General features: G+C 47.7%; 1 protein-coding gene across 1 annotated transcript in view; it reads left to right on the top strand.

Annotated features, from left to right (window-relative positions):
* The window catches only part of st6galnac3 (ST6 (alpha-N-acetyl-neuraminyl-2,3-beta-galactosyl-1,3)-N-acetylgalactosaminide alpha-2,6-sialyltransferase 3), a 143,347-nt gene that overhangs the window by 60,033 nt on the left and 57,907 nt on the right, over window positions 1-25,407 (top strand). The window lies entirely within an intron of this gene.

The raw sequence follows: 25,407 nt of genomic DNA, 5'->3' as shown, positions 1-25,407 counted from the left end.
TGGACACTGTAGGTTCGGATGCTGTAGGCCCGGACACTGTAGGCCCGGACGCTGTAGGCCCAGACACTGTAGGCCCAGACACTAGGCCCGGACACTGTAGGTCCGGACGCTGTATGCTCGGACGCTGTAGACCCAGACAGTGTACGCCCGGACACTATAGGCCCGGACAGTGTACACCCGGACAGTGTAGATCTGGAGGTTCGGACAGTGTGGGTCCGGACAGTGTAGGTCCGGAGTCCCGGGCGCTGCTTAACGGCGGTTGCATAGCAACTCGCTTCCGGCCTGGGCTGCCGCCATTGGTGGAGTGAGAGCACGTGGCTGCTTGCTGGGTGAGGTCACGTGGGGCGCGGGGTGGTGACGTCACCTTGTCCCTTATTTGGGAGTGAGATAGTTGGCACCCCTAAGAACAACCTCTTAACAAACCAAAGATGGACACAAAATGCTGGAGTAACTCAGCGGAGCAGGCAGCATCTCTGGAGAGAAGGAATGGGTGACGTTTCGGGTCGAGACCCTCCTTCAGAACTGTGGTTTCATCTAGGCGAACCCTGGGCCTCTCCATTAACCTGTTCACCATCAAGTTTATTTTTCATCATTGGCCACGACCCGAGTATACTCAAGGTGAAAGGGCGGCACGGTGGCGCAGCTGATAGAGCTACTGTTTTACAGCGGCCCAAGACCCAGGTTCGATCCTGACCTCGGGTACTGTCTGCGCAGAGTTTGCACGTTCTCCCTGTCTCCAATTTCCTCCCGCACCCCAGACACCTACAGGTTTTTAAGGTTAATTGGCCTCTGCAAATTGTCCCTGATGTGTAGGATACAACTGCTGTATGGTTGATTACTGGTCGGTGGTGGGCAGAAGGGCATGTTTCCACGCTGCATCTCTAAACTAAACTAAACTAAATAGATTCATAGAGTCCTACAGCATGGGTACAGACCCTTTGGCCCAACTTGCCCACACCGACCAACTTACCCTATCTACACTAGTCCCACCTGCCTGTGTTTAGCCCAGATCCCTCTAAACCTGTCCTATCATGTATCTGTTGAAATGTTTCTTAAGCATTGTGAAACTATATTGACTATCAGACTCTTCTGAGGACAAATGTTTGCCCAGGAAGATAGTATGTCTTGCCAAGTCTGTTTTGGAATATAAGAACATGGTTTAGTTTAGTTTAGAGATACAATGTGGAACTGGGCCCATTGGCCCACTGAGTGCGTACCGACCAATGATCACCTGTACACTAAGGTCACCAGGTCATATAGGAATAGGAGTAGAATTATGTGATTCGGCCCATCAAGTCTACTCCGCCATTCAGTCATGCCTGATCTATCTCTCCCTCCTAGCCCCATCCTCCTGCCTTCTCCCCATAACCCCTGACACCCGCACTAATCAAGAATCTATCTCTGCCGTAAAAGTATCCACTGACTTGGCCTCCATGGCCTTCGGTAGAATAGAATTCCACAGATTCACCACCCTCTGACTAAATAAATTTCTCCTCAACTCCTCTCTAAAAAAATGTCCTTTAATTCTGAGGCTGTGACCTCTGGTCCGAGACTCCCCCTCTAGTGGAAACATCCTCTCTGCATCCACTCTCTCCAGGCCTTTCACTATTCTGTAAGTTTCAATGTGGTCCCCCCCTCATTCTTCTAAACTCCAGCGAGTACAGGCCCAGTGCCGACAAACTTTCATCATAGGTTAACCCACTCATTCCTGGGATCATTTAGGTTGGCATTGTGGCACAGCGATAGAGTTGCTGCCTTACAGCGAATGCAGTGCAGGAGATCCAGGTTCGATAAATGACTCCGGGTGCTGTCAATATACAATAGACAATAGGTGCAGGAGTAGGCCATTCGGCCCTGTCTGTACGGAGTTTGTATGTTCTCCCCGTGACCTGCGTGGGTTTTCTCCGAGATCTTCGGTTTCCTTCCATATTCCAAAGACGTGCAGGTTTGTAGGTTAATTGGCTTGGTAAATGTAAAAATTGTCCTTAGTGGGTATAGGATGGTGTTAATGTGCCGGGATCGCTGGTCGGCGCGGACCCGGTGGGCCGAAAGGGCCTGTTTCCACGCTGTATCTCTAAACTAAACTAAACTAAACATTCTTGTACACTGAACTGGGGTAATTCTTGTACACTGGTACATTAGGTACAATGTACAAAAGCTAATTCACCTACAAACCTGCACGTCTTTGGATTTTGGGAGTGTGTAGGGACTGGATGAGAAAACATGTGGATGCGGGAGTATAGCTCATTCCTACAGTGAACTAAGAGCCCACACAAGTGGGATAACATAGAACTAGTGTGAACAGGTGAACGATGGTCGGCGTGGACTCAGTGGTCTGTTTGAGTTTAGTTTATTGTCACTTGAAAACCACCGCCACGAAAAGCTGCCAATCCCAACCAAGGAACAGCTACCACCTGGTCACAGGTGTGAAAGTCCCTCAATAGGCTTTGTACAGGGATGGGCCAATATGAGCAAATGGGGCTATGCAGATGCGGCAGACACAGAACGTGAATGTGGGAACATCTGTACAATCCATGCCACACCCACCAAGATGCCCACTTCTTGGTGAACAACGCTGCCCGGAAGATCTAGCGGTGGCAAACGAGAAGGCTGTCCACTGTGCAAGAGCCTGGCCCAACATTTGAAACAAAGATGGTGGACACGATCGAAGACGTGTACCGAGGTGAAGTGAAAAGCTTTTGTTGCGTGCTCACCTGTCAGCGGAAAGACAACACATGATTGCAATCGAGCCATTCACAGTGTACAGAGATACATGATAAAGGGAATAACATGAATAACGTTTAGTGCGAGATAAAGCCAGTAAACTAATCAAAGATAGTCTGAGGGTGTGCAATGAGGCAGATAGTAGTTCAGCACTGCTCTATATTTGTGGTAGGATGGTTCAGTTGCCTGATAATAATATTTATTTTATTTGTCATATGTAGGTTGGCACAGGGTCAACGGTACAATGAAATGTATTTGACAAGACAACGGGTCACCTCAGCAGTAATATTCCAAGGATAAATAAGATTAAAAGAATGACATTAGTAAGGTAAAAAGACAATATTAAAAATAGGTAAAAAGACAATATTAAAAATAATCAACAGATAAGATTTGAAATGTGTTTATGAGTTCAGAAGCCTGATGGCCGGATGGTAGAAACTGTTCTTAAGTCTGGTGGTACGCGCAGCCATACTCCTGTATCGCCTGCCTGACGGTAACAAGGAGAACAGCCTGCGTGCGTGCTGGGTGGCTGTGGTCCTTGATGATGCTGCGTGCCTTCCGCAGGCACCGCCGGTAGAAAATGTCCTGAATGGCCGGGAGACAGTTGCCAGTGATGTGCTGTGCCGTCTTCACCACTCTCTGTAGTGATTTGTGGCTGTGGGCAGAACAGTTCCCGTACCAGACTGTAATGCCAGCCCGTCAGCAGCAGGCTCTCGATGGTGCATCTGTAGAAGTTTGTGAGGATGCTGGCGTTCATGCCAAACTTCCTCAGTCTTTATCAGGAAAAAGAGCCGCTGGCGGGCCTTCTTTGTTATTGTGTCCGTGTGCAGTATCCAGGAAAGGTCCTCAGTGATGTGCACACCGAGGAACTTAAAGCTGCTGACCCTTTCAACCTCAGCATCACCGATGTGGATGGGGAGGTGTCCACTCCCCCACTGTCTCCTGTAGTCCACCATCATCTCTTTAGTTTTGCTGACATTGAGAGAGGGGTTATTTTCCTGGCACCAGCTGTTTAGTGCCTTTACCTCCTCTCTGTAGGCCGGGAATAACAGCTGGGAAGAAACTGTCCCTGATTCTGGAGGTGTACGTTTTCACACATCTGTACCTCCTGCCTCAGAGAAACATAGCAGCATAGAAAGTGGGTGCAGGAGTAGGCCATTCGGCCCCTGGAGCCAGCACCGCCACTCAATATGATCATGGCTGATCATCCAAATCAGTACCCCGTTCCTGCTTTCTCCCCACATCCCTTGATTCTGTTAGCCCTGTATCGAACTCTCTCTTGAATACATCTTTATCCCCCTGGTGGGAGATGGGAGAAGAGGGAGTGGCTGGGCTTGCCAATGAACCTGTTTCAATGCTGCATCTTTCAATCAGAAAGAAACATCCCACACCATACCACGCTCTGTGACTTGATGACTCTATCCAGTTTATGACTATTCCCCCACCTACTACAAAAAAGGCATTGTTTCCATCTTAGATTGGCCCTCCACTATCTTTATGTTTTTGTACAGTTCTTTTAGCTATTTAATGGCTCTGCAGAGGCTTCTATTGTCTATTGTCTATTGAAGGAGAAATTTCATGGAATGACAAGAGGGATAAAGAAGTTCAATTATGTGCATGGACTGAAATGGCTGCGTTGGCTCTAGAAACAAGTGGTTCAGGACAAAGAATATTGTGTGGGGTGGTTCAGGCAGTAAAGCATCTCCTTTACCTGAACTCCTGCAGACTGCCAACTCACTCAGAGTTTGCAGCCCAGTGGTATGAACATTGACTTCTCCAACTTTAGATAGTTCCTCTGTCCCTCTCTTCCCCTCCTCCTTCCCAGATCTCCCTCTATCTTCCTGTCTCCACCTATATCCTTCCTTTGTCCCGCCCCCCCTGGCATCAGTCTGAAGAAGGGTCTCAACCCGAAACGTCACCCATTCCTTCTCTCTGCCTGACCTGCTGAGTTACTCCAGCATTTTGTGAATAAATCACTCAGAGTTCACTTTAATTTAGTTTAGTTTGGAGATACAGCGCGGAAACAGGCCATTCGGCCCACCGAGTCCGCAACGACCAGTGATCCCCGCACACTAACACTACCCTACACAGGGGACAATTCTACATTTACACCAAGCCAATTAGCCTACAAACCTGTATGTCTTTGGAGTTTGGGAGGAAACCAGAGATCCCGGAGAAAACCCACGCGGTCACGGGGAGAACGTACAAACTCCGTGCAGACAGCACCCGTAGTCAGGATCGAACCCGGGTCTCTGGCGCTGTGAGGCAGCGACTTCTACCGCTGCGCCACCGTGCCAGGTTGTGGAAGAGTTCATGAGTTTTGTTCCAAGGATTTGACTAACACGGGGAGAGGTTGGAAAAGCGTCACCTGAGGGCAGGGGGTGAAAGATGGTGTTCAAAGTCATAAAGAGATTTATTGCAATAAATGAGCAAACTGTCACAAGGGGTCAGGAACTGAAAAAACACAATTGTAGATAATTGGCAAAAGAACTGGAGGGGGAGACGAGGGAGGAATTTTGTCCACGGTGTGTTGTTTAAATCCACAGGACATTTCCAGGGTGTTTTGCTGAATCTGATTTATTGGAGGCTTTCAAAAGTCAATCAGACATGGACCTAAATTGGAGAGGCTGTAAGGGCAAAGAGCAGAACTAATCAAGAACCAAGAATATCACTGGGGCTGGAAGGATTCACTAGTTCAGGCGGCTGCAGTGGACAGAGCAAAGGCTTCAGAAGGTGTGTCCTTTTTGTTCGACCATGTCCCAGCACAGCTCGACAGAGATTTCAAATGGCCGCAAGAGGCTCAATGGCTTAATCTTCCTTCCGTATGAGTGTACAGCATGGAAACAGGCCCACCGAGTCCAGGCCCACCACTAACACGACATAGAACGTGGTATATAAAACAGTACAGCACAGGGAATGGCACAGTGGTGCAGGTAGCAGTGGAGTTGCTGCCTTACAGCACTTGCAACGCCACAGACCTGGGCTCAACCCTGACTGCAGGTGCTGTCTGTGCGGAGTTTGTACGTTCTCCCTGTGACCGAGTGGACTTTCTCCGGGTGCTCCGGTTTCCTCCCACACTCCAAAGACGTACAGTCTGTAGGTTAATTTGCTTGTAAATTGTTCTGAGTGTGTAGGATACTGGACTTTATCTTGCACTAAACGTTATTCCCTTCAACCCATATCCATACACTGTGGACGGCTTGATTGGAATCATGTATAGTCTTTCCGCTAACTGGATAGCATGCAACAAAAAAACTTTTCACTGTACCTCAGTACACGTGACAATGATAAACTAAACTAAACAAAACTTATATCTCATCGAAGATAGATGCAAAATGCTGAAGTAACTCAGCGGGTTAGGCAGCATCTTTAGAGAAAAGGTGACATTTCGGGTCTCAGTCTGAGGAAGGGTCCCGACCTGAAACATCAACTATTCCTTTTCTCCAGAGATGCTGCCTGACCCGCTGAGTTACTCCAGCACTTTATGTCCATCTTCGGCAAGAAAAATGTTCCCAATGTTGGGGGAGTGCAGAACCAGGAGCCACACAGTCTAAGAATAAAGGGGAGGCCATTTACAACGGAGGTGAGAAAAAACCTTTTGTGAATTTGTGGAGGCCAATTCACTGGATGAATTTAAAAAGAGAGTTAGATAGAGCTCTAGGGGCTAGTGGAATCAAGTGATATGGGGAGAAGGCAGGCACGGGTTACTGATTGTGGATGAACAGCCATGATCACAATGAATGGCGGTGCTGGCTCGAAGGGCCAGATGGCCTCCTCCTGCACCTATTTTCTATGTTTCTATAAAATGTGCTTTTTGCAGACAGTACTGCTGTAAGAAATTGATTGCACGTTTCTTGGTTCAGTCTTTGGAGCCTGTAACCATTTGAGGAATCCGTTACCTGTTGGAGAGCTACAATCATGGAGAGATATCCCAGTTGATTACGGAATAAAAATAACCATGACATTACACGTGATGTGTCTTGAATGGTGGAGGACAGATTCATAATTACAGTCAGGCTCAACATCAGTATCTCAATGATTAGTATTCATCAAAAGATTTGCATTTAGGTCATAATGCACAGGGCAACAATTTACTTTGGCTGCAAGGCCAGGAGATACTTGCGAGAAGATGGAGTTGCCATTTTGTACCGAGCTCCCTACAGTGAAAGGAAGGATTTGTTTTATTTGATTTTAGTTCAGCGAGATAGCACTGAAGCAGGCCTTTCGGCCCACCGAGTCCGTGCCGACCAGCCATCCTCGCACATTCACACCATCCTACACGAGGGACAATTTTTACTTTTACACCAAGCCAATTAACCTACAAACCTGTGCGTGTTTGGAGTGTGGGAGGAAACCCAATGTTCACGAAGATTGAAGACGGGGAGAACGTACAAACTCCGTACAGACAGCACCCGTAGTCAGGATCAAACCCAGGTCTCTGGCGCTGTGAGCGTTGTAAGGCAGCAACTCTACCGCTGCACCACCATGACGCCCGAAAGCATTTTGCGTCTTTCCTTGGTAAACCAGCATCTGCAGTTTCTTGTTTCTACATCATGTAGACTTCAGTTGTTCAATCTCACCAGTATCGCCTTAAAGTTTAGTTTAATTTAAGGACATAGCATGGAAACCGGCCCTTCAGCCCACTGAGTCCACGGTGACTATCGATCACCCGTTCACACTAGTTCAATAGTCAATAGTCGTTTATTTGTCACATACACATAAATGTGTAGTGAAATGAAACATTACCCGCAGTTGAACAATAAGACCAATAAGAATAATCAATAAAAATGCAATAACACATATAATCACAAACTAACACCAAACAAAAAGAAACATCCATCACAGTGAGTCTCCTCCAGTCCCCTCCTCACTGTGATGGAAGGCCACAATGTCTTTTCTCTTCCCCTGCCGTCTTGTCCCGCGGTCAGGCTGTTGTCGTTGCCACGTCGGGGCGGTCGTGGCTCCCGACATTGAAGCCCCCACTGGGCGGTGAAAATCCCGCGGCCTATTTCAGGCCGGGCCGGACGGTGAAAGGTCCGCGGCGGGCCGACCCAAGCCCCGCGATTCGGGGCGGGCGAACACGCTGCCGCTGCCGCTGCCGGAGCTCCCGATGTCGGCCCCCACCCAGGGGCCTGTGGGCTTCCGACGTCCACGCGGCCCACGCCGGAGCCTCCGGAGACGAGTCGCAGCCGCTCCCGCAGCATCCGCAGGCAGCCAGCGCCGCAGGTGGTGAGTCCGGGCCACGGGCTCTGCGAACCAGAGCCCCAGGTGGTCCCAGGTGCATGGCCGCTGGTAGGCCGCAACGGGAACGGAGACACGACACAGAAACAAAGGTCGCGTCTCCGTTCGGGAGAGAGAATTTTACAGTTCCCGTTCCCTCCCACCCCCTCCCCCAAACATAACATACAAACCCTACACCATATTAAAACTACAATTCAGACAAAAACAACAAAAAACACAAAAGACAGACGGACTGCAGGCAAGCCGCAGCTGTGACGGCAGCACTGGCTCCTCCCTCATTGTTATCCCACTTTCTCATCCGCTCCTTTCACACCAGGAGTGATTTACAGAGACCAGTCAACCTGCAAGCCTCGCAAGTCTTTGGGATGTGGGAGGAAACCGAGGCACCCACGTGGTCACAGGGAGAACGTGCAAACTCCACACTGATAGCAGCCGAGGTCAGGGGAGGGCAAGGATACTCGACAGGGGAGACCGAAGTCTGGAAGAGCCGTAGTGATCGGTGACTCCATAGTCCGAGGGACGGACAGAAGATTCTGTGGCAGCAGGAGGGACTTGAGGATGGTCTGTTGCCTCCCTGGTGCCAGGGTTCAACACATCACAGACCGGCTTCAGAAAATCCTAGTGAGGGAAGGCGATCAACCTGAAGTCGTTGTGCACGTGGGCGGAAGAGGAAGGAGGTGCTACAGCGGGAGTTTAGAGAGTTGGGAAAAACACTGAGAAGTAGGACGTCGAAGGTGGTTATCTCTGGACTGCTACCGGTACCTCGTGCTGGTGAGGCCAGGAACAGAGAGATAGAGGGTATGAATTTATGGCTGAGGGACTGGTGCAGAGAGCAGGGATTTAGATTTCTGGACCACTGGGATCTCTTCTGGGCTAGGGGTGACTTGTACAAAAGGGACGGGTTGCATCTTAACAGCAGGGAGACAAACATTCTGGCAGGCAGGTTTGCTAGTGTGACACCTGTGGCTTTAAACTAAGTAGTGGGGGGGAGGGGTTAACAAATTGTGAATATGAAGATGAGGTAAAAGGGAATACAGGAGATATTGCAAAAGACTCTCGGAAGAATGGGAACAGAAGTTCTAGAGGGGAAAAGAAATTAAGGGCAGGGCCAATTGTGAACGATGTGAGAGGGGAGGTAAATACAGAAGTTAAAGTGTTGTACTTAAATGCGCGTAGTATAAAAAATAAAGTGGATGAGCTTGAGGCTCAGTTAGTCATGGGCAAGTATGATGTTGTAGGGATCACTGAGACATGGCTACAAGAGGACCAGGGCTGGGAACTGAATATTCAGGGGTACACAACGTATAGAAAAGACAGATAGGTGGGCAGAGGGGGTGGGGTTGCTCTGATGGTAAGGAATGATATTCATTCCCTTGCAAGGGGTGACATAGAATCAGGAGATGTTGAATCAGTATGGATAGAAATGAGAAATTGTAAGGGTAAAAAGACCCTAATGGGAGTTATCTATAGGCCCCCAAACAGTAGCCTCGACATAGGGTGCAAGTTGAATCAGGAGATAAAATTGGCGTGTCAAAAATGTAATGCTACGGTGGTTATGGGAGATTTCAACATGCAGGTAGACTGGGAAAATCAGGTTGGAAATGGACCCCAGGAAAGAGAGTTTGTAGAGTGCCTTCGAGATGGATTCGTAGAACAGCTTGTACTGGAGCCTACCAGGGAGAAGGCAATTCTGGATTTAGTGTTGTGTAATGATCCTGATCTGATAAGGGGACTAGAGGTAAAAGAGCCATTAGGAGGCAGTGATCACAACATGATAAGTTTTACTCTGCAAATGGAAAGGCAGAAGGGAAAATCGGAAGTGTCGGTATTACAGTATAGCAAAGGGGATTACAGAGGCATGAGGCAGGAGCTGGCCAAAATTGACTGGAAGGAGGCCCTAGCAGGGAAGACGGTAGAACAGCAATGGCAGGTATTCCTGGGAATAATGCAGAGGTTGCAGGATCAATTTATTCCAAAGAGGTGGAAAGACTCTAAGGGGAGTAAGAGACACCTGTGGCTGACAAGGGAAGTCAAGGACAGCATAAAAATTAAGGAGAGGAAGTATAACATAGCAAGGAAGAGTGGGAAGACAGAGGATTGGGACTCTTTTAAAGAGCAACAAAAGTTAACTAAAAAGGCAATACGGGGAGAAAAGATGAGGTACGAGGGTAAACTAGCCAATAATATAAAGGAGGATAGCAAAAGTTTTTTTAGGTACGTGAAGAGGAAAAAAATAGTCAAGGCAAATGTGGGTCCCTTGAAGACAGAAGCAGGGGAATTTATTATGGGGAACAAAGAAATGGCAGACGAGTTAAACCGTTACTTTGGATCTGTCTTCACTGAGGAAGATACACGCAATCTCCCAAATGTTCTAGGGGCCGGAGAACCTAGGGTGATGGAGGAACTGAAGGAAATCCACATTAGGCAGGAAATGGTTTTGGGTAGACTGATGGGACTGAAGGCTGATAAATCCCCAGGGCCTGATGGTCTGCATCCCAGAGTACTTAAGGAGGTGGCTCTAGAAATAGTGGAAGCATTGGAGATCATTTTTCAATGTTCTATAGATTCAGGATCAGTTCCTGTGGATTGAAGGATAGCAAATGTTATCCCACTTTTTAAGAAAGGAGGGAGAGAGAAAACGGGTAATTATAGACCAGTTAGTCTGACATCAGTGGTGGGGAAGATGCTGGAGTCAATTATAAAAGACGAAATTGCTGAGCATTTGGATAGCAGTAACGGGATCATTCCGAGTCAGCATGGATTTATGAAGGGGAAATCATGCTTGACAAATCTACTGGAATTTTTTGAGGATGTAACTAGGAAAATTGACAAGGGAGAGTCAGTGGATGTGGTGTACCTCGACTTTCAGAAAGCCTTCGACAAGGTCCCACATAGGAGATTAGTGGGCAAAATTAGGGCACATGGTATTGGGGGTAGGGTACTGACATGGATAGAAAATTGGTTGACAGACAGAAAGCAAAGAGTGGGGATAAATGGGTCCCTTTCGGAATGGCAGGCAGTGACCAGTGGGGTACCGCAAGGTTCGGTGCTGGGACCCCAGCTATTTACGGTATACATCAATGACTTAGACGAAGGGATTAAAAGTACCATTAGCAAATTTGCAGATGATACTAAGTTGGGGGATAGTGTGAATTGTGAGGAAGATGCAATAAGGCTGCAGGGTGACTTGGACAGGTTGTGTGAGTGGGCGGATACATGGCAGATGCAGTTTAATGTAGATAAGTGTGAGGTTATTCACTTTGGAAGTAAGAATAGAAAGGCAGATTATTATCTGAATGGTGTCAAGTTAGGAGGAGGGGGAGTTCAACGAGATCTGGGTGTCCTAGTGCATCAGTCAATGAAAGGAAGCATGCAGGTACAGCAGGCAGTGAAGAAAGCCAATGGAATGTTGGCCTTCGTAACAAGAGGAGTTGAGTATAGGAGCAAAGAGGTCCTTCTACAGTTGTACCGGGCCCTGGTGAGACCGCACCTGGAGTACTGTGTGCAGTTTTGGTCTCCAAATTTGAGGAAGGATATTCTTGCTATGGAGGGCGTGCAGCGTAGGTTCACTAGGTTAATTCCCGGAATGGCGGGACTGTCGTATGTTGAAAGGCTGGAGCGATTGGGCTTGTATACACTGGAATTTTGAAGGATGAGGGGGGATCTTATTGAAACATATAAGATAATTAGGGGATTGGACACATTAGAGGCAGATAACATGTTCCCAATGTTGGGGGAGTCCAGAACAAGGGGCCACAGTTTAAGAATAAGGGGTAGGCCATTTAGAACGGAGATGAGGAAGAACTTTTTCAGTCAGAGGGTGGTGAAGGTGTGGAATTCTCTGCCTCAGAAGGCAGTGGGGGCCAGTTCGTTGGATGCTTTCAAGAGAGAGCTGGATAGAGCTCTTAAGGATAGCGGAGTGAGGGGGTATGGGGAGAAGGCAGGAACGGGGTACTGATTGAGAGTGATCAGCCATGATCGCATTGAATGGCGGTGCTGGCTCGAAGGGCTGAATGGCCTACTCCTGCACCTATTGTCTATTAGACAATAGACAATAGACAATAGGTGCAGGAGTAGGCCATTCAGCCCTTCGAGCCAGCACCGCCATTCAATGCGATCATGGCTGATCACTATCAATCAGTACCCCGTTCCTGCCTTCTCCCCATACCCCCTCACTCCGCTATCCTTAAGAGCTCTATCCAGCTCTCTCTTGAAAGCATCCAACGAACTGGCCTCCACTGCCTTCTGAGGCAGAGAATTCCACACCTTCACCACCCTCTGACTGAAAAAGTTCTTCCTCATCTCCGTTCTAAATGGCCTACCCCTTATTCTCAAACTGTGGCCCCTTGTTCTGGACTCCCCCAACATTGGGAACATGTTATCTGCCTCTAATGTGTCCAATCCCCTAATTATCTTATATGTTTCAATAAGATCCCCCCTCATCCTTCTAAATTCCAGTGTATACAAGCCCAATCGCTCCAGCCTTTCAACATACGACAGTCCCGCCATTCCGGGAATTAATCTAGTGAACCTACGCTGCACGCCCTCCATAGCAAGAATATCCTTCCTCAAATTTGGAGACCAAAACTGCACACAGTACTCCAGGTGCGGTCTCACCAGGGCCCGGTACAACTGTAGAAGGACCTCTTTGCTCCTATACTCAACTCCTCTTGTTACGAAGGCCAACATTCCATTGGCTTTCTTCACTGCCTGCTGAACCTGCATGCTTCCTTTCATTGACTGATGCACTAGGACACCCAGATCTCGTTGAACTCCCCCTCCTCCTAACTTGACACCATTCAGATAATAATCTGCCTTTCTATTCTTACTTCCAAAGTGAATAACCTCACACTTATCTACATTAAACTGCATCTGCCATGTATCCGCCCACTCACACAACCTGTCCAGGTCACCCTGCAGCCTTATTGCATCTTCCTCACAATTCACACTACCCCCCAACTTAGTATCATCTGCAAATTTGCTAATGGTACTTTTAATCCCTCCGTCTAAGTCATTAATGTATATCGTAAATAGCTGGGGTCCCAGCACCGAACCTTGCGGTACCCCACTGGTCACTACCTGCCATTCCGAAAGGGACCCATTTATCCCCACTCTTTGCTTTCTGTCTGTTAACCAATTTTCTATCCATGTCAGTACCCTACCCCCAATACCATGTGCCCTAATTTTGCCCACTAATCTCCTATGTGGGACCTTGTCGAAGGCTTTCTGAAAGTCGAGGTACACCACATCCACTGACTCTCCCTTGTCAATTTTCCTAGTTACATCCTCAAAAAATTCCAGTAGATTTGTCAAGCATGATTTCCCCTTCGTAAATCCATGCTGACTCGGAACGATCCCGTTACTGCTATCCAAATGCTCAGCAATTTCGTCTTTTATAATTGACTCCAGCATTTTCCCCACCACTGATGTCAGACTAACTGGTCTATAATTACCCGTTTTCTCTCTCCCTCCTTTCTTAAAAAGTGGGATAACATTTGCTATCCTCCAATCCACAGGAACTGATCCTGAATCTATAGAACATTGAAAAATGATCTCCAATGCTTCCACTATTTCTAGAGCCACCTCCTTAAGTACTCTGGGATGCAGACCATCAGGCCCTGGGGATTTATCAGCCTTCAGTCCCATCAGTCTACCCAAAACCATTTCCTGCCTAATGTGGATTTCCTTCAGTTCCTCCATCACCCTAGGTTCTCCAGCCCCTAGAACATTTGGGAGATTGTGTGTATCTTCCTCAGTGAAGACAGATCCAAAGTAACGGTTTAACTCGTCTGCCATTTCTTTGTTCCCCATAATAAATTCCCCTGCTTCTGTCTTCAAGGGACCCACATTTGCCTTGACTATTTTTTTCCTCTTCACGTACCTAAAAAAACTTTTGCTATCCTCCTTTATATTATTGGCTAGTTTACCCTCGTACCTCATCTTTTCTCCTCGTATTGCCTTTTTAGTTAACTTTTGTTGCTCTTTAAAAGAGTCCCAATCCTCTGTCTTCCCACTCTTCTTTGCTATGTTATACTTCCTCTCCTTAATTTTTATGCTGTCCCTGATTTCCCTTGTCAGCCACAGGTGTCTCTTACTCCCCTTAGAGTCTTTCCACCTCTTTGGAATAAATTGATCCTGCAACCTCTGCATTATTCCCAGGAATACCTGCCATTGCTGTTCTACCGTCTTCCCTGCTAGGGCCTCCTTCCAATCAATTTTGGCCAGCTCCCGCCTCATGCCTCTGTAATCCCCTTTGCTATACTGTAATACCGACACTTCCGATTTTCCCTTCTGCCTTTCCATTTGCAGAGTAAAACTTATCATGTTGTGATCACTGCCTCCTAATGGCTCTTTTACCTCTAGTCCCCTTATCAGATCAGGATCATTACACAACACTAAATCCAGAATTGCCTTCTCCCTGGTAGGCTCCAGTACAAGCTGTTCTAAGAATCCATCTCGAAGGCACTCTACAAACTCTCTTTCCTGGGGTCCATTTCCAACCTGATTTTCCCAGTCTACCTGCATGTTGAAATCTCCCATAACCACCGTAGCATTACATTTTTGACACGCCAATTTTATCTCCTGATTTAACTTGCACCCTAAGTCGAGGCTACTGTTTGGGGGCCTATAGATAACTCCCATTAGGGTCTTTTTACCCTTACAATTTCTCATTTCTATCCATACTGATTCAACATCTCCTGATTCTATGTCACCCCTTGCAAGGGAATGAATATCATTCCTTACCATCAGAGCAACCCCACCCCCTCTGCCCACCTGTCTGTCTTTTCTATACGTTGTGTACCCCTGAATATTCAGTTCCCAGCCCTGGTCCTCTTGTAGCCATGTCTCAGTGATCCCTACAACATCATACTTGCCCATGACTAACTGAGCCTCAAGCTCATCCACTTTATTTTTTATACTACGCGCATTTAAGTACAACACTTTAACTTCTGTATTTACCTCCCCTCTCACATCGTTCACAATTGGCCCTGCCCTTAATTTCTTTTCCGCTCTAGAACTTCTGTTCCCATTCTTCCGAAAGTCTTTTGCAATATCTCCTGTATTCCCTTTTACCTCATCTTCATATTCACAATTTGTTAACCCCTCCCCCCCACTACTTAGTTTAAAGCCACAGGTGTCACACTAGCAAACCTGCCTGCCAGAATGTTTGTCCCCCTGCTGTTAAGATGCAAACCGTCCCTTTTGTACAAGTCACCCCTAGCCCAGAAGAGATCCCAGTGGTCCAGAAATCTAAATCCCTGCTCTCTGCACCAGTCCCTCAGCCATAAATTCATACCCTCTATCTCTCTGTTCCTGGCCTCACCAGCACGAGGTACCGGTAGCAGTCCAGAGATAACTACCTTCGACGTCCTACTTCTCAGCGTTTTTCCCAACTCTCTAAACTCCCGCTGTAGCACCTCCTTCCTCTTCCGCCCGACGTCATTCGTGCCCACGTGCACAACGACTTCAGGTTGATCGCCTTCCCTCGCTAGGATTTTCTGAAGCCGGTCTGTGATGTGTTGAACCCTGGCACCAGGGAGGCAACAGACCATCCTCAAGTCCCTCCTGCTGCCACAGAATCTTCTATCCGTCCCTCGGACTATGGAGTCACCGACCACTACGGCTCTTCCAGACTTCGGTCTCCCCTGTCGTGTATCCTTGCCAACAGGTCCGCCACTCGGACTGGAAACGTCTTCTGCCCCGACAGTTCCCAAGAGGGTATACCTATTTGCAATAGGCACAGCCACCGGGGTCTCCTGTAGTCCACGTCCACTCCTCCCTGAAACAGTCTCCCACCTTCGCTCGACCTGGACCCTTGGCGTGACAGCCTCACAATAGGTCCTGTCGAGGAAACTCTCGCATTCCCGGATGGCCCTGAGGTCATCCAACTGCCTCTCCAACTCCACCACACGTCCCTTCAGGAGCTGCACCTGGACACAGTTCTTGCAGGTGTAGCTCCCAGAAGCTCCCGCGACGTCCCTGTCTTCCCACATCCTGCAGGAAACACACCGCACCAACTTTTCCGCCATCACCTTGTGCCTATAACCAGCTCTGGCTTAAAACAATGGTATCCTCCTCACCTCAGCCTCCTCGCCGAAGACTCGCAGCCAAAGACTCGCACTTTTCTCACTGGGCACTTCCCTCACTGGGCTGCACCTGAACAGGGCTGCACCCTTTTGTGAGCCTTGCTTATATCACCAATTTAAATTGCCTGATTGTCCAATTTACCTGACTTCTCACTTAAACTGCCTGTTGAATTGTCTGTTGTCAGGATCGAACCCAGGTCTCCGGGACTGTAAGGCAGCAACTCCACTGGCTGCGCACGGGACCACGAGGAACGAGCAGTGGAGCAAGGCACCAACAGAGGATAAACACCGTTGTCACTTTGTATTAACCGCAGCCACATGATGGGTCCTCCGCGCAGAGCGATGAAATATCTCCTCGCGTTGGCTTTCAGCACGGCCCTTCTGTTTGACAGTCAGGAGGGAAGCTCGTGATTAATTAGTTCAGTGTTCTAATCAACGGATGTTGAATAATCTATTAATTGCGTTGGCCGCATGCCAAATCAGTTGGACGTGGTCCAGCACTGCACACACGTTTGAACATTGCCGAGTGCTGAAGATGGTGAACATGCTAATACCCCCATGCGCAAAGTGCGTTTACACTGCCTTGCAGCCAAGATCTGAGCCAAAATGGGGCGGCACGGTGGCGCAGTGGTAGAGTTGCTGCCTTACAGCGCCGGAGACCCAGGTTCCATCCCGACCACTGGCGCTGTGTGGACGGAGTTTGTACGTTCTCTCCATGACCTGTGTGGGTTTTAGATTTAGATTTAGATTTAGAGATACAGCGCGGAAACAGGCCCTTCGGCCCACCGTGTCCGCGCCGCCCAGCGATCCCCGCACATTAACACTATCCTACACACACACTAGGGACAATTTTTACATTTACCCAGTCAATTAACCTACAAACCTGTACGTCTTTTGGAGTGTGGGAGGAAACCGAAGATCTCGGAGAAAACCCACACAGGTCACGGGGAGAACGTACAAACTCCGTACAGACGGCGCCCGTAGTCAGGATCGAACTTGAGTCTCCGGCGCTGCATTCGCTGTAAGCGGTTTTACTCCGGGATCTTCAGTTTCCTCGCTCTGCGTGGAGTTCCCATCCCTTCAGTTTCCTCCCATACTCCAAAGACGTGCAGGTTTGTAGGTCAATTGGCTTGGTATAATTGAAAATTGTCCCTAGTGTGTGCAGTGTTAATGTGCGGGAATCGCTGGTCGGCATTGACTCAGTGGGCCGAAGGGTATGTTTCCGCAACGCATCTCTAAACTAAACTTGACTAAACTAAAATGCAGCTGCCTTCAATTTACTGTGTGGTTCACATATCCCTTTATCCAACTCCACCCATTCATATTTCACTTGGGCAGCGTACAGCCCAGCGGTATGAACATTGATTTCTCTCATTTCAAGTAACCTGCATTCCCTCCCCCACCCTCTCTCCCCTACTCCCCCACCCTCTCCCTCCCTTGTCAACCTACCAGTTCCACCGTTCACATCTTTGTATCCCTGTCCCAGCCAACAGTGGACCATTATGGACTCCACTCTTCCTGAAGTCATCTGTTGCCAGCCCTGATTTGTTCTCGCCTTCATGTGTTCATAAGTGACTGGAGCAGGATAAGGCCATTCGGCCCATCGTCTACTCCGCCATTCGATCATGGCCGATCTATCTCTCCCTCCTCACCCTATTCTCCTGCCTTCTCCCCATGACCCCTGACACCCGTACTAATCAAGAATTTATCTATCTCTGCCTTAAAAATATCCCTTGACTTGACCTCCACAGCCTTCTGTGGCAGCCTTCAGTTTCTACCCCCTACCCCCTCTATCGGTCTGAAGAAGGGTTCCAACCTGAAACATCATCTGTTCCTTTTCTCCAGAGATGCTGCCTGACCCGCTGAGTTCCTCCAGCAGATTATGTCGTCCTCTTTGTTTCCACCTCCATTTTGTACCTACAATCCATTCTTCTTCATGAGATCTATATTTTTGTTATTTATATATTGTCATCAGACTTAACAAAGAGTAAGACATTCAAGGCTTTTAATGTGGGCAGTCTGACCTACGCACAGTGCACCATGTTTTCGGACAGGTAGAGTCAAGGGTCAAGAATGTTTTATTGTCGTTTGTCCCGAAGCAGAACACTGAAATTCTTACTTGCAGCACCAGAGGTATTTCTCCAGGTTATTTAGTTTAGAGATACAGCGCGGAAACAGGCACATCGGCCCACCGAGTTCGCACCGACCAGCGATCTCCACACATTAACACTATCCTACACACACTGGGGACAATTTTACATTTATAACCAAGCCAATAAACCTACATACCCATACGTCTTTGGGAGTGTGGGAGGAAACCGAAGATCTCGGAGAAAACCCACGCAGGTCACGAAGAGAACATATAAACTCCGTACAGACAGCGCCCGTAGTCGGGATCGAACCCGGGTCTCTGGCGCTTTAAGGCAATAGCGCCACCGATACGCCACTGTGCCGTCATTGTACTCTGTTAACACCATAGTAAACAACAAAAATGTTCAGTATTTATATCTATATACTAAAACTCTCGTTTGTTATCTTGTTTGTGACTGAACTTCATCCAAAACGGTACACGATAGCGCGACACTTCTAGGCCCACCTTACTCACCATTGTCACTTTAGTGATAATGCAAGTAGTTTTATTGAAATCAGTGTTATATTTTTTAAATTATTCACATTTTTAAGTTTAAAAGGAGGGGAGGCAGAGGGAAGGAGGGAGGGGGAGGAGGGAGAGGGGAAGGGGGGGAGTGGTGGAGAGGGGAGGGGCGGGGCGGGGGTTGAGGAGAGAGGGGAGTGGAGGGGAGGGGAGGGGAGGGGAGGGGCGGGGCGGGGGTTGAGGAGAGAGGGGAAGGGGGGAGTGGTGGAGAGGGGAGGGGCGGGGCGGGGGTTGAGGAGAGAGGGGAGTGGAGGGGAGGGGAGGGTGCTGCACCAATGCAGGAGAGGTTTGGGCCCAACGGGTCCACTTTGTCTAGTTTTTTTTTAAACCTCAAACAAGAGTAGCACAAAGACAAAAACAATCCCCCCAAAATTGTAGTTTGGAGCTTATTTGGAGGTTGTGGTGTTTAATAGCCTGATGGTTGTAGGTAAGAGAAACACAAAATGCTGGACTCCTGGATCAAATTAATCATTCTGCTAATAATACATATTGCCTTGAACTACCTGACACTTTGAGGTTCATGTTTAACTTACCTCTTAATGCCTTCATTTCCCATTGAATTGAATAGCTGTAACCTACAATAGTGAATTTAATTGCGCTATTCCAAGGACAGTGCATTTCCCTGGTGTCATTATTTACCCTCAGCAACATCAATCAAGATAGATTATCTGCTAACTTATCTGAATTGCTCCATGAGGCGCAGCAGCTGAGCTGCTGCCTTCCAGCGCCAGAGACCCGGGTTCGATCCTGACCACGGATGCTGTCTGTATGGAGTTTGCACGTTCTCTCTGTGACCACGTGCGTTTTCTCCGGGTGGTCATAAGGTCATGAGGTCATAAGTGATAGGAGCCGGAATTATGCCATTCGGCCCGTCAATCCTACTGCGCCATTCAATCATGGCTGATCTATCTCTCCCTCCTAACCCCATTCTCCTGCCTTCTCCCCATAGCCCCTGACACCTGTACTAATTGGGAATCTATCTATCTCTGCCTTAAAAATATCTATTGACTTGGCCTCCACAGCCGCCTGTGGCAAGGAATTCCACCGAACACCACCATCTGACCAAAGAAATTCCTCCTCATCTCCTTCCTAAAGGAACAATCATTAATTCTGAGGCTATGGCCTCTAGTCCTGGAATCTCCCACTAGTGGAAACATCCTCTCCACATCTACTCTATCCAAGCCTTTCACTAATTGGTGAGAAGTGCTCTGGCCTCCTCCCACATTCCAAAGCCATACAGGTTTGTAGGTTTATTGGCTTCTGTAAATTGTCCCTGGTGTTAAGAGGTTTGAACCAGTGTACGGGTTATCCTTCGACCCGGCCGGGCCGAAGGGCCTGTTTCCACACTGTATCTCTAAACTAAACTAAACTAAACTAAAGTCAAAGGTAGGAAACAAAAACTGCAGATGCCGGTTTTAATCGAAGATAGACACAAAATGCTGGAATAACTCAGCGGGTCAGGCAGTATCTCTGGAGCGAAGGAATGGGTGACGTTTTGGGTCGAGACCCTTCTTCCTTCGTCAGGAAGAAGGGTCTCGACCCGAAACGTCACACATTCCTTCTCTCCAGAGATGCTACCTGACCCACCGAGTTACGCCAGCATTTTGTGTCTACCTTTAAAGTCAAAGGTACATTATTGATTGTAAAGTCCTCACAGAAATGTTGAGAAGGATATTTCTGTAGATTGATATGACTTCATCCATTCTCTGACAACACATCCTACAATTCTAGGACATTATTTCCTCAAGTGCATTCAAATTTAGAAAGGGAGAATCGGCATATATATATATTTATAGAATCACCTGCGTCCCAAAGCTCTTTACAACCCAAAGTGTAAAATGAAACTTACTGACAAACACAGTGAAGGGCAATTATTGAGCTCATTCAAAGATTGGCGAGGCTGTAGCAAGGTGGATGTGGGAATAAGCGCAGCGGTAGAGTTGCTGCCTCACAGCGCCAGAGACCCGGGTTCGATCCTGACCCTGGGTGCTGTCTGTATGGAGTTTGTACGTTCTTCCCGTGACAGCGTGGGTTTTCTCCGGGTGCACCGGTTTACTCCCGCATTCCAAACACGCAGTCAGAGGGTGGTGAATCTGTGAAATTCTTCGTTTGGGTTAGTACGGGTGTCAGGGGTTTTGGGGAGAAGGCAGGTGAATGGGGTTGAGAGGGAAAGGTAGATGGGCTGAATGGCCTAATTCTGCTCATTTACCATAACTGTATGAACACCATTGCAGCAGTGCTCTCTCCTATTTACATTCCGACCAGCTATTTACAAAGGATGATGTTTTCATAGATAGTCTGTCTGAAGAAGGGTCTCGACCCGAAACGTCACCTATTGAATCTGAAGATGGGTCTCGACCCGAAACATCACCAATACCTTTTATCGAGAGATGCTGCCTGACCTGCTGAGTTACTCCAGCATTTTGTGTCTATCTTTGTTGTAAACCAGCATCTGCAGTTCCTCCCGACAAATATTTTCATAGGTGTTTGTGATTACTTTTCTACCTAAACAGTAAGTTTTCATTTTATCCAGAAGGTGGTGAATCTGTGGAATTCAATTCCACAGACGGCTGTGGAGGCCAAGTCAATGGAATTTTTTTAAGTAGAGGTAGACAGATTCTTAATTACTTAGGGTGTCAAAGGTTAGGGAGTGAAGGCAGGAGAATGGAATTTAGAAGGATAAGAAGAGATCTTATCGAAACGTATAAGATTATTAAGGGGTTGGACACGTTAGAGGCAGGAAACATGTTCCCAATGTTGGGGGAGTCCAGAACCAGGGGCCACAGTTTAAGAATAAGGGGTAGGCCATTTAGAACTGAGAAGAGGAAAAACTTTTTCAGTCGGAGAGTAGTAAATCTGTGGAATTCTCTGCCTCAGAAGGCAGTGGAGGCCAGTTCTCTGAATGCATTCGAGAGAGAGCTAGATAGAGCTCTTAAGGATAGCGGAGTCAGGGGGTATGGGGAGAAGGCAGGAACGGGGTACTGATTGAGAATGATCAGCCATGATCATATTGAATGGCGGTGCTGGCTCGAAGGGCTGAATGGCCTCCTCCTGCACTTATTGTCTATTGTCTAATGGGATGATGCGATACGATGCGATACAATAGAACTTCAATTACCCTCCTGGGACAAATAAAGTTCTGTCGTATCGAATACTATCCTATCACCCTCATTTCGCCTTAAAGCTGCTGCCGCATTGACCACACCAGTGGCCATCTGTCCTGACATCATCTCAGGAGCCTGATTGTGTGACGCGTCTTGCTGCTAGTTTTTTCGATGTCATGTTGTCGCACATCGATGCGCATTGTTGAGCTCAGTATTGAGACGACTCCACCCTTCCTTGGTCTAGCCACAGGGTAGAAAACCCATTGAAGCCGGAGTGAGCCACAACCCAGCACGGTCTCTGAGCGAAGAGGGAAAATTGCTCCACACACCATCTGAGACATCACACAGCGGTGATGAACCTCTGCCTTGCTTGCCTCCTGTACAGGGAGACTTCAGAGAATGCATCTAAAATTCAATTTGATATTGACTCGACTGTGAACCAAAAAAAAACAAAAAAAAACCCCTCTGAAAAATGGAAGACAGTGAATAAGAAAGTTGCCAATAAATAATAAATGGCATCCATAATTTAATGAACTGATGCATAATATGTATACTTAAGTTTCCATTCTGACTTGTGCATGTCAATTGCCGTTCCCTCGAAGAGATTTGTTTCTGTGCAAGTTCAGCAGTGCGATTGAACCTGACGAACCTACGACACTTGTGCAGAAATGTTTGAAGACGGCAGGACTGGTTATCAAAGCAATTGAGGGATGTAGGGTGCTGAGCTTTTTAAAATAGGGGCAGAGTGTGAAAAGGCAGTGAGTTTCACTAATCCTGTGTAAAACTCTTGGTTAGCGCTGGCAGCAGGCTGACTTCAAATTCTGCTCACCGCGCAGTAGGGACCTGAAAGCTTTCGAGAGGGTACAAAGAAGATTTGCTCAAACAGTTCCAGGGATGGGGGATTACTGTCAGTGGATAGACTGGCGAAGACGCGCGAGGTGTTTGAAATCATTAACGTTTTAAATTTAGAAAGCACGGACTGCTTGTAAGAAAAATAATTACACCGTGCGGCAATGAAAGCACCATCGAACCATAAAGAGAAACAGTTTCCATAGGATGAAGGTTTGATAACCGCGGGGTAGGGATTAGGGTGATTGGCAAATGAAACAGAGACATGGGCGGCGTGGCACGGTGGCACAGCTGGTAGAGCTGCTGCCTCACAGTGCCAGAGATCCAGGTTCCAACTTGACCTCAATTGCTGTCCATGTGAAGTTTGATACAGATACTGGTTTACATCTAAGGTGTGTAGGGTATTGTAAGTGTGCAGGGGTCGCTGGTCGGTGCTGCCTTGGTGGGCCGAAGGGCCTGTTTCCACGCTGGATCTCTAAACCAATTTAAAACAAGCTCAAGTATCGAGGACATTGCGGGAAACTAGAGAGGAGATTGCGGGAGTCCTGGTAGAAATTTACGAGTCGTCCTTAAATACAGGTGCTGGAAGACTGGAGGGTTGCGAATGTTGTGCCTATTTTCAAGATGGGCTGCTGGGAAAATGCTGGAGGCTACAGGCTGGTGAGCATAACATCTGTAGTTGGAAAGTTACTAGAGAGTATTCTGAGGGATGGGATATACAGACATTTGGATGGGCAAGGGCCGATTACGGATAGTCAGCATGGGTTTGTACGTGGGAGGTCGTGTCTCACAAATCTGATTGTTTTTCTCGAAGACGTGACCAAAAAGGTTGATGAGGGCAGAGCTGTAATGTTGTGTACATGGATTTCAGTAAGGCATTCGGCAAGGTTCTGCATGGTAGGCTGCTCTGGAAGGTTAGATCGCATGGGATCCAAGGAGAGATAGCTGAATGGATAGCAAATTGGCTCCATGGAAGGAAGCAGAGGGTGATGGTGGAAGGTTGCATCTCGGACTGGAGGCCTGTGACTAGTGGTGTGTTTCAGGGTTCAGTGTTGGGCCCGTTACTGTTTGTCATCAATGATTTGGATGAGGCAAGATCAGCAAGTTTGCGGATGATACAAAAATGAGTGGTTTTGCAGATATTGAAGATAGTTGTGAACGATTGCAACAGGATCTGGATCGATTGGCCAGGTGGGCGGAGGAATGGTTGCTGGAATTTAATACAGAGAAGTGTGAGATGTTGCATTTTGGGACGTTGAACAACACAGTAAATGGTGGCCCTCTGGGTAGTGTTGTAGAGCAGAGGGATCTAGGATCTAGGAGTACAAGTGCATGGTTCCTTGAAGGACGAGTCGCAGGTAGATAAGGTGGCCAAAAAGGCTTTTCGCACTGGCCTTCATCAGTCAGAATATTGAGTACAGAAGATGGTAGGTCATGTTGCAGTTGTATAAGACGTTGGTGAGACCGCATCTAGAATATTGTGTTCAGTTCTGGGCACCATGTTATAGGAAAGATATTGTCAAGCTTGAAAGGGTTCAGAAAAGATTTGCGAGGATGTTGCCAGGACTAGAAGGTGTGAGCTACAGGGAGAGGTTGAGTAGGCTGGGTCTCTATTCCAAGGAGCGCAGGAGGATGACGGGTGATCTTATAGAGGTGTACAAAATCAAGAGAGGAATAGATCGGGTAGATGCACAGAGTCTCTTGCCCAGAGTAGGAGAATCGAGGACCAGAGCACATGGGCTCAAGGTGAAGGGGAAAAGATTTAATAGGAATCCGAGGGGTAACTTTTTCACATAAAGGGTGGTGGGTGTATGGAACAAGCTGCCAGAGGAGGTAGTTGAGGCTGGGACTATCCCATCGTTTAGGCAGGTACATGGATCGGACAGGTTTGGAGGGATATGGACCAAGCGCAGGCAGGTTGGTCTAGGGTAGCTGGGACATTGTTGGCCGGTGTGGGCACGTTGGGTCGATGAGCCTGTGTGTACTCTGCATCACTCTGTGACTCTATGACTCTAAGTACAAGTAAAAAAGGTAGAGTATAGGGGAAGATACAGAGTGCAAACTGAAGTTGGAAGCACTAAATCCTTCCACCACTAAATCCTCTGTCTCCTCCATTAAGATGATCCTTGTGACTAATCTCTTTCCCAAAACCTTTGGCCTCCGACTGAAATTTGTCTTCACCCGTCTCGATGTCTGAGAGTTTGCAGGCCAATGGAAATAATAATTAACTTGTCAAATCTCTTCATTCTTCTGACTAACATCTTCAACGGCCTCTTAACCCTTTTCCTCTTCATCATTCCAAGGGGAAAACCTTGAGTTGTACTTGTTCTCCTCCGATCGTTCCCATTATAACTTAATTTGTACAAGATAATAAACTCTTAGCTTCTATTGTAAGTCATTCGGCAATAATTCACGGATGCAGACATCGACCGCAATTATTCATTGGTTCCAAATCCTGGCACGATTCCCAGAATGCTCACTCGATGATATTGTGTGGGGAGAAAGGAGTGTGGGAAACCGAGGAACCAGAACAGACCATGTTAGCCACGGAACCTGATGCACGATCTCCCTCTTCATTCTTCTTTCGTGGTTCTGAAGAAGGGTCCCAACCCAAAACATCATCAGTCCATTCCCTCCACAGATGCTGACTGACCCGCTGAGTTCCTTCAGCACCTAGTGTTTTGCTCAAGTTTCCAGCATCTGACGTTCCTTGTGTCTCCCTTGTCCATTAGCCGACCTTCATCCTATA

The sequence above is a fragment of the Rhinoraja longicauda genome, chromosome 11, assembly GCF_053455715.1.
Source record: "Rhinoraja longicauda isolate Sanriku21f chromosome 11, sRhiLon1.1, whole genome shotgun sequence".
NCBI classification, from domain to species: domain Eukaryota; kingdom Metazoa; phylum Chordata; class Chondrichthyes; order Rajiformes; family Arhynchobatidae; genus Rhinoraja; species Rhinoraja longicauda.
This window is presented reverse-complemented; position numbering and strand designations above follow the sequence as displayed.